Consider the following 9,737-nt stretch of genomic DNA (forward strand, 5'->3'; position numbering starts at 1 on the left):
AGATGGGGTGGAGATTAAAGATTGTTTAGGTGTTGAACCATACCTAGATTAATACTTTGCCTCAGTTTTAAATAAGGGTACTAAGGAGTTTGGGAGCAGTGGCAGGGTGGCTAATGGGAACAAGATTATGGAAGTAGGAATTACCACATCTAAGATCTATGCTACTAGGGTGATCAGAGGAATGGAGAACCTGCCTTTCGAGAAGAGACTTAAGGAGCTTGGCTTGTTTAGCTTTACAAAAAGCAGCATGAGGGTATCAAGCTGTCTGAAGTAGCTCACAAGCATGACTGTGAATCCCAGGGTGGACTGTCAAGGAACAGGGCACAAATCCCAAGTGCTCTATAATTAAATTTCATCAACCGAGTAACGAGTGTGAACTCCTAAAGCACTATAAAAGCCTTAGCATGGAGTCACAGACAGTCCCCTTGAGCACTGAGGTCTATCTTACTACCCAGGCAAGCTTGCCTCTGTGATAGATGGTCCCTTTCACCAAAAATCACAACAATATTCAGGATACTCCCAGTCCCAAAGGATCAGTCCCTTACCTCAGGTCAATTGTACCTCAGATCTCAAACCAATAGCCAATCCTATAATACTAACTAAAGATTATTAACTAAAAAAAGAAATGAGGGTTATTTACAAGGTGAATGGCTGTGAATTAACACCCTACCTGCATTTCTTATACCATGTTAGGTGAACTCCAATTATAATAAATTCCACAAAATTCTATGTACCAGTGCACCTGCAGTATATACATTACGTATTCTAAAGACTGTAAAGAAACTTTCATGTTAAATATGTCCTCAGGTGTAAATTATATAGAAAGAGTTTTATGCAACTATAAAGTATTGTGTATAGTTGATTTATAAGAATAAAACATAAAATACCTTAAATTAAATACGCCTACCGGAATTGTTTTTTATTTATAAATCATTATTTGCCTATAAATCTAAGAAACAAAGTTTTAAAAAATAATAAATATTGAATAAGATCTGTATTAAATCTCTCTTCTAGTATGATTTGCATTTATACACTGCCAATAGGTGACTCTCTCTCTTTCTCTCTCTAATAAAGACATATTTATAATAAATATTTTAAAAGACTTATATTAGATACATCTTCAGAAGTTAAAAGTAATTAATGCTCGTGGTGGTGGCAGGGTTTTTGAGAGTTTGGTGGGAAACTTTTTTTAAACACTAAAAAATACCAAACAGGAAGAAGAAAAGAATTATACCTAGCTCTCATATAGTGCTTTTCATCCGTAGATCTTAAAGCACTTCACAACTTTCACCCCATTTTACAAGTAGGGAAAACTGAGACATCCAGTGAGAAGGTCACTTACTCAAGACCACCCAGCAAACCAATGGCAGAGCCAGGAACTGAACCCAGGACTCCTGAGTCTTAGTCCAGTGCCATAGCAGGCCATGACAGCAGGCCATTCTCATTGCTGGTCCTTGACTCTAGAAGCTGCATCCTCCACTTGATACAACAGAACATGAGTATGGAGTTCTTCAGGGCACACTGCAAGTTTCACCTTATTTCTCTGACTTTTCGTGCATATGTGCCCGTGTTGAGGGATGAGTTGATTCAGCAGAGGACAAATTAATAACTTGCATTCAGAATTGGCCACATCTTTTTTTTTTTTTTTTTTTGGACAGTTTTTTAATGCCTTCTCACCTGTTGTATATTTGAGTGTGTTTTTAAATTTTCCTGGCACATAGTCATAGAATCATAGAATCATAGAATATCAGGGTTGGAAGGGACCCCAGAAGGTCATCTAGTCCAACCCCCTGCTCAAAGCAGGACCAAGTCCCAGTTAAATCATCCCAGCCAGGGCTTTGTCAAGCCTGACCTTAAAAACCTGTAAGGAAGGAGATTCTACCACCTCCCTAGGTAACGCAACAGTCAGCTACTGTTGGCCTGTAGGGAGCCAGGGTGGCTCCCCTCCGAACCAGAGGGTAAAGAGCCACCCTTGCAGCCTGAGTGGGTGGGGCCAGGCCAAGCTTCCGCCAATCCCCGGAAGGGGAAGGGGGGGACAGGAAGTACAAAGGGCGGGGCCCTCTGCCCAGTGAGGAGAGCACCAGGGAGGGAGACAGACACAGGCTGCTCCCTCGCGATCCTGCTGCTGACCCAGGCAAAGCCCTGGGCAAGGAGGAGCCTGACCGGGGGGAAGGCCTGTGGCAAACAGGGCTGCCAGCCGCTGAATACCCAGAGGACTTGGAGGGGCCTGACTGCAGCCCGGGCCAGCGTGAGTCCGATACCGAGGGGGAACGGGAGTGGCCTGCAGCGGAATACCCGGACGAGGTGGAAGGACCGGAGTGGCCCGCAGCGGAATACTCGGACGAGATGGAGGGACCGGAGCGACCCGCCTGAGAGACCGGGTAGGAAGTAGCCCAGGGGCCGAACTACACCGTGGGGTGGGTGTGTTTGATCAGCGGGTGCGGATGGCCCCGTTGACCCAGCGGCGGGACTTTCGCCTCCTGCCACTGTCAGGGCCCTGGGCTGGAACGCAGTGGAGTTGGGTGGGCCTGCGTTCCCCTACCCCGGCGCTCCCCTGCCGGAGGGGCGCACTACTGACTCGTGCCGGCGCTCCCCCGCCTGAGGGGCGCGCTACTGACTCTTGCCGGCACACCTTCCCCACTAATTCCCCAATGCCCGGAAGGTGTGGCTGAGGCCTGTCACGGAGACCATAGCTCTCCATCGCCCCTAGGGGCTCGGAGGACCGACCGACACCTGTCACATGGCCCCTTTGTATAAACTCTCTCAAACTTTCTAAGTATAAACTGTAAATAAATAAATGCAATTAGTGAATTGTAAAGGAAATAGTCTATAATGAGGAACAGTAAGATACATATCTATATATACATTTACTGTATAGAAATAAAGATTGTGATCTTGACTGTGGTCATTGAAGTCAATGGGACTACTTATATGCTTAAAATTAAGTAACTGTTGAAGTCATTTGCTGGATTGTGGCCTATCTGTGTGTGGTTTAAAAAAAAATTTAAAAATAAATTAAATTTGGGGGTGGATAGTGGATGGGAAAGAGACAATAGAGAAAGCAATGAAACACCATGGCTTTTCTCCTCAATCATAACTTTCCCCCCTATTTTTTTTCTTGTTCTCTTTTACTCTTTATATTTTTAGTTCTCTTTATAAACGGATTCATTCTATATTTTAAACGTACTAGTTGACATCTTTAAGTTGTAGACTTTTCTTTCTATCTGTGAAGAACAGCAGGAGAAGAAAATTACATATTTGCCTAAAATATGGTTGGATGCTGAAAACTGATTATGTAAAAATAGTGTCTTCTTATGCAACAAAGGTGTCCCTTTTTGCATTCAGTCACATCTGCCAATTTTGGTGACCATGATAAGTTTTACATCTGTTATTCTTATTTACAAATGTAGAATTCACACAGCTAAAAGAGGGAGCTATGGATTCTGCTTTGTCTTGTGCACCATAAGCAGAACTGTTTACTAAATTTCAATCAGTGACATTTGTGCAGGCCCATTGAAGGCTTTGGGAAGGCATAGATATATCTCAGGCCATAGTTTGACCTACAAACCATTTAGCACTGATGACACTCAAGACAGAAAGAGCTCAGCTTGAATTTCTACATCTGGCAGCTAGTCATAGCTTTTTACTTGCAAACTGAGTGCTTTTAATATAGAAATCATTAAGACACAATAAATATAGAACTCCCCTGTGCCATCTTTACAGTCACCTTTCAGAGTGACCTGTGTTGTAAAGTTAACATTCAAGTAAGTGGCCATTTTCTTACTCCTAGGGTCCAATCTATTTAGTTTATACAAGAAAGGTGAAGAGATGACTTGTTCATAGTCTATAAGTACTTACATGGGGAAAAGACTTCTGATACAGGGCTCTTTAACCTATCAAAGGCGTAACAACATCCAGTGGTTGGAAGCTGAAGCTAGACAAATTCAGCCATGAGGATAAGTAACTAGAAACAGTATTAGAGATGTGGTGGATTCACTCAAAATCTTTAAACTGAGATTGACTACCTTTCTAAAAAATATGCTCAAACTCAAACAGAAATTATGGGCTTGATGCAGGAATCACTTAGTGAAATTCTATGCCCTTTGTCAGACTAGAGGATCTTAACAGTCCTTTCTGGCTTTAAAATCTATGTTGCATTCATCCTATTTTACCATTATGTTCCAAAAGGCAAAAAAGGAGAGATTTCTTTTGGAACCTCTTTAGGGCAGGAAGTGTCTCTCGCTGTGTGTATGTAGAGCACCAAGCAAAATGGAGTCCTGATCTTGGTTGGGGCCTCTCGGTGCTACAGGTAAGTAATAATACAGAAATCTTGTGTCCGTTAGATACAAATTCCTAATCTTCCAACAGTAGCACTCATTATTAAACGTTTGTCAGTTAAGTGATGGTAATGAGCCATGTCCAAAATTCTTCCTCCCTTCCCCAAAATGACTGATCCTGCTAGGAGAAGAGAAAGCCCCAGAGCTTTACCACAACATGTAAGCCAGGGGAAAAAATCAAAAGGATTAATCACATAAATGATGACTGGCTCCACAGACAATAGCAGTGGAAAAAACCTGGTATTGGGTAACACCACAATACTCGGTAGTTGTGAAGTATTAGTCTTATCTGTCCCCACATAAGGAAACTTAACTTTTGAGGTCATTTGTGAAGGTCTCCAATATGAGTCCCATATCACTATAAATGATATATACAATCGTTTTGGAAATGAAAACACTGGAGTATTTCAAGCTCTTAGCCCACTGAAAACTCCCCAAGTCAAAATGGCATCTACAGCATACAATAAAAATGGAGCAAAATTTCTGAATGTCAGTGATACAAGACAGACGAGGCCTTCAGTTCCTCAGTGCTGTCATGATCTCCAGCAGCAATGTTTCCAACAGAAAACCCCATGTGTCTGCTGTACAGAATCCAACATCAGGTAGATACTAAGGAGATGGATGACTGCTGGAAAAGTTTCCGATCTTCTGCTCTGGTATGGGAAAGTCCAATAAAAGGGGGTCTGGGCTAAATGGTATGCATTAGAATCAGCCAGGCCATAAGGTATCTATGCTGACTACCCCAGAATGACAGCTGCAGGGTCAGACTTCTAAGACTAATTAATTCACAAGAAAATGGCTGTTCCCGCTGTTTTTGTTGGCCAAGCTGAGAAGACGATCCTGTGGTCATGGAAGGATACCACCGCACCACACTGACAACTGGTGATATGAACACTGTGAGCTAGCAACCATGGAAAGTGCAGCATCTGAAACAAAATCTGTCTTCCCCTGACTCTCTCCCAGTCTTTAATACTATCCACCCTTATGTCACTTCTCATCTTAGATTGTGACCTCTTCCCAGAATTGACACTGTCCACTCAATAGAAATAGCCGTGACTCATCAGACAGCATTGTTTCAGGAGGGAGTAGAGCTAATGCACCTGGAAGATGCATTGCCACACACTGAGTTGCCTGCCACACGCAGAGAAAGCCAGATGGTGTGATCAGAGCACTGTAATTTGAAGTACAACCCCTATACATGACAATGATGTGCACAAGGCCATTTTCACTCTTTTAAGACACTCTTCCAGGCACACCAAAGCCCTGCTTTAGCTGGCTGTGAGGAGGAGCTGAGGTGCTAATGAAAGCAGAGGGCCAGACACAGAAACAGGCTTCCAGTGAAAAACTCTCTCAACAAACTGCTCATGTGTGCTGGTCAGTGTCCTTGCCAATCCATCAGTTGACTGCACTCGCTCCCTGAAGTTTATTTCACCTTGGTCTGTAGTAACACAACATGCTCAGCATCCCTATCAGTGGCTCAGCACTGCACCTTTGCAACTCTCATCCACACACCTGCAGGATGGAGCACTGATAATTCCTATGGAATAATAATTCATATGAAGTAATCTTTTAACTCTCATTCAAAACATAGTTCGCAATTTAAAAGGTTGTGAGTCATGTTTATCAATTCTCAGAAACGCCAAGAAAAGTACTCTAGGGCAAAACAATGCTGCCTTGATCTTCAAGCTCAGACAGGCTCATCATCCCTCTATAAATTATATAAACAAAACAAAAGTATGACATTGTTTTAATTTGTCTTGGAAAATGTCAGCAGGAGATCTGTTTTCTCTCTAAACATTCCAAAGGTGGGGGAATCCCTCCCTTCATATTGCAACATTAACTCCTAAATAATTCCTGTAAATTATTTCAGAAAGTTTGTTTTGACTGTCTTTATGTTGTAGAGGCTTCAGGCAACCAGTTTGAGCTATCTGCTGTCCACCCAACCTCAGCAGGAGCCATATTCCCAGCAGTAAAGATCCTCAGAATTTCATTCAGACTTTTTTCTGGCTGCTTATTAATAAATTAAATAATAATAATCCCAATCCCTACATGCCCTTTGATTGTAGTCGAGCTCCCTCTAGCTGGGAAGAGATGATATTAGAGCAGTGTGTGTGTTTAGCAGAACTCCCATGACGCCCTCGGCCTTAAGGGGTGGGATTTATAGAACAGAGTTAGACCAACAGTGAGTGCTTTTGAAAATCTCACCCTACAAGCCCAATTCAAGTTGAAGTCAAGAAAACTGATGACACTTGTTACTAGAACTTGAGTCTCTTGCATAAGCACGCTTTGCTATGCTAACTGAAGCACCAGGCCTGCTATTCCAGAACATAGATGCCCTCTATATCTATGTTTCAGCATTGTTTCCTACATATATGTGTGACATGTAGTACCTTAATGGCCTGGTTTCCAGTTCTTCTTTCACACAGCCTCTCCTTTTTCACTCATAAAATTGTGGGCACAAATAACCACAAATGTACTTTTGCAACCACAGTTATTTGTGATTACAACTGAGATCATTTGGACATGTAAATACCTGATCACTCTTGGTACTTAAATGTCTACATTACCAAAGCTGCGTCTGCAACTACTTGTACCCGCACACGGCATACGTACAAAGGGAGTCCACAGTATGAAAAATTTCAACTAACTGTTAAATTAGGTTACCCACTTATAAAAGTTCAGCAGATAACCTGATGAAATTAAGCAAATTTGTACAGGAATCAAAGAAGCTGAACCTGGCTATTATGATTCATAGCTTAACTATAATATTCAGTCGCCCCTTAAGAGTGCTTTAGCTGATTCATTTGTTTGCTGCTGAGATTACCCAGATTTTTCTGCAATATAGTCAATATTTTCAGTAAGATTTCTTTTCTAGACTTATTTCTTCAGAGAATTTAATCTTTTAAGTCTATATTTAAGCACCAAAACAATTCCCCGATTCTGCAAAGACTTACATCATTGCTTAAAATGTATGCAAGTGAGTAATTCCACTGAAACCTAGAGGACTGCTCACTTGCATAAGGTTATACACATGCAGGATTGGGGCCTAAGTGACCCAATTTTCAAAAGATGATGAACACTCACCGCTCCCATTGACTTCAACTTTCCAGTGGCATAGCACCTCTGAAAATCAGGCCACTTAGGTGACTAAGTAGGAATTTCAAAATCATGGCCAAAGTATTTAAATTAAAATCAGGACACCATGGCAATGCTAGCACTGCAAAGTAATACTAAGCCGGTGTGGAAGGAGGAGTGTTCTGCATTACTGAAGCTGATGTGTCCTTTGGCTTTGGAGAAGATGGCTCTTTTAACCCATGTCTAATAGAAGTTAAAGATCCAATGACACCTTCTGAAAAGAGTAGGGGATTACCTAATAGATCTCACTTGTCCCATATTTGAAGGTCCCATCTGGACTTCAGTGGAAGCAGGACCATGCCCTCAAGACTTGCATCGACCCTCCCTCATACAAACCAGGTGTTGTCTCATCATATGCAAGTGACACAGTTGTGACATTCTAAACCCTAAATTTCAACTGTTGTAGAAAATTAATTAATGAATACCAAATGGATAAATCCTGAATTATTAAATATTCTTCCCTAATATTTTTCTTCTGGCATAAATTTAGACTCCTTAGACCATGCTGAGAGTCCCACGATGGGTCCTTAGCCACTTGGGAGATCTAACACAATGTCTTGACCAACATTCCATCTCTTAAGGAGCACTGCACAGTGCCTCCACGCACTCCTTGGTTGTGCCGGGGAGGAATGATTTGTGACACCTGTTTTCAGGGTGCAACTTATTCCCCCCAGTGTGTTCCGCCAGTCGTGCTGGCTGGCACGTAGGGCTGGAGCCCTTGTTTCACCTATTCTCAGCACAATACTCCCAGGTGAACACAGACACTCAGTCCCAGCATCCTTCTCATTCCCCACTCCCAAGTACAAGTGCCAGGATTCTGAGAAGTCCTTAGATGGCTCACACAAGAGGGGGAAGGGTCCTAATTCCCTCCTATTATGTTATTTACCTGCGTAGCTGCACAAGGCTAGTTCACAGTAGAAGGTTCCAGTGGGTGAGCTATTTCAGCGTGTTTGACAGTATTTAACTCAATACTTTGTGTAGCACTCTGGGGTGCCCAAATATCAGAAGTACTCTGTCAAAACAAAACTTATTCTGTGTTATGCATCTGTATTGCGTAGCCACTATCATACCAACCAGTGATGATATTGGTTTGTAGTTAGTCTCTAAAAACTCATTATGGGATACAGAGAACCTGATCCTGATCTCACTTACTCTGGCTTTACAGTGATGTCACTTCATTGTGTTACACAGCTAGTGAGAAGGTCCAACTGAGGCCCAGAGTGAAAAGTTTTTACAAAGATGAAAATATAGACATCTATGGCTTAGTCCGTTCAGCCAGATGTAATGTAACATGGGAGATGCAGTAACGTCACGCATAGGAATAAAATTCTAGGTCCAAATTCATCACTGACAGAAGGTCAGTGGGGTTAAACGAGTGTTGAATTTTTCTCCTTGTTCATATATAGGAGTAAAACCATTCAACAAACCTTAGGAATATTACATTTTGCAATACGACCATTATTATTCACTTTAAAAGTACCCATGTCCTAGTGATCTAATACAAATGCTAGAGCCAGACCCTCTGCTGCTATAAATCGATGCCACTTCTTTGGCTTCAGTGGAGCTATGGTGATTTATACCTGCTGAGGATCTGGACCAAATAGGGGTGTTTTTTTTCCCCACCTTTCCAAAAAATAATTACAGCAATTCCCTGCTGAAAGTGGTGAGCTATCAGATTTCAGGAAGACTCTCACTGATCACCAGGGGAACTACCCAACTCAAGGACGCCTATATCACATGTAGAAGTATGTAAATCAGATGGTGCCCTTTTCCTTCTCTTCTTTCTATTCTCAGTCTGACAAGGTGAATTACTGTAGGAGACAGAAGATCTATCTCTGGCTCCCTGATGAAGATGAGTGACAACAGAGAGTCAACTTGTAGGTTTATTGGGCATTCAGTACACCTGGATGTGTTTCACAACAGACACTATGGCATACCAAGAGGAAAATATAACTATAGCTCATGAAAATACACAACTAAAAATATCAGAGCAAAGTCTGATGTTTGGAGGATGTTGCATATGAAGATTTTAAACCAAGATGGTTGAGGGGTATACTCTGTTTTGAAGGAATATTATCGAGATGATTGGTTTACTGTGGCTTTTCTTTTACCATCTTTGATTTTTCCATGGGCTATATCTTGCTCTTCATAAATACATGAGTAGCCTCATTAACTTCAATGGAGCTTTCCATGAAAGGGAAGCAGGAGTTAGCACCGTTTCTAGCCTCACAGGCCATGTCTGTCTCTGGGCAAGACTGATCTCTC

The sequence above is a fragment of the Chelonia mydas genome, chromosome 1 (genome assembly GCF_015237465.2).
Source record: "Chelonia mydas isolate rCheMyd1 chromosome 1, rCheMyd1.pri.v2, whole genome shotgun sequence".
Classification (NCBI taxonomy): Eukaryota; Metazoa; Chordata; order Testudines; family Cheloniidae; genus Chelonia; species Chelonia mydas.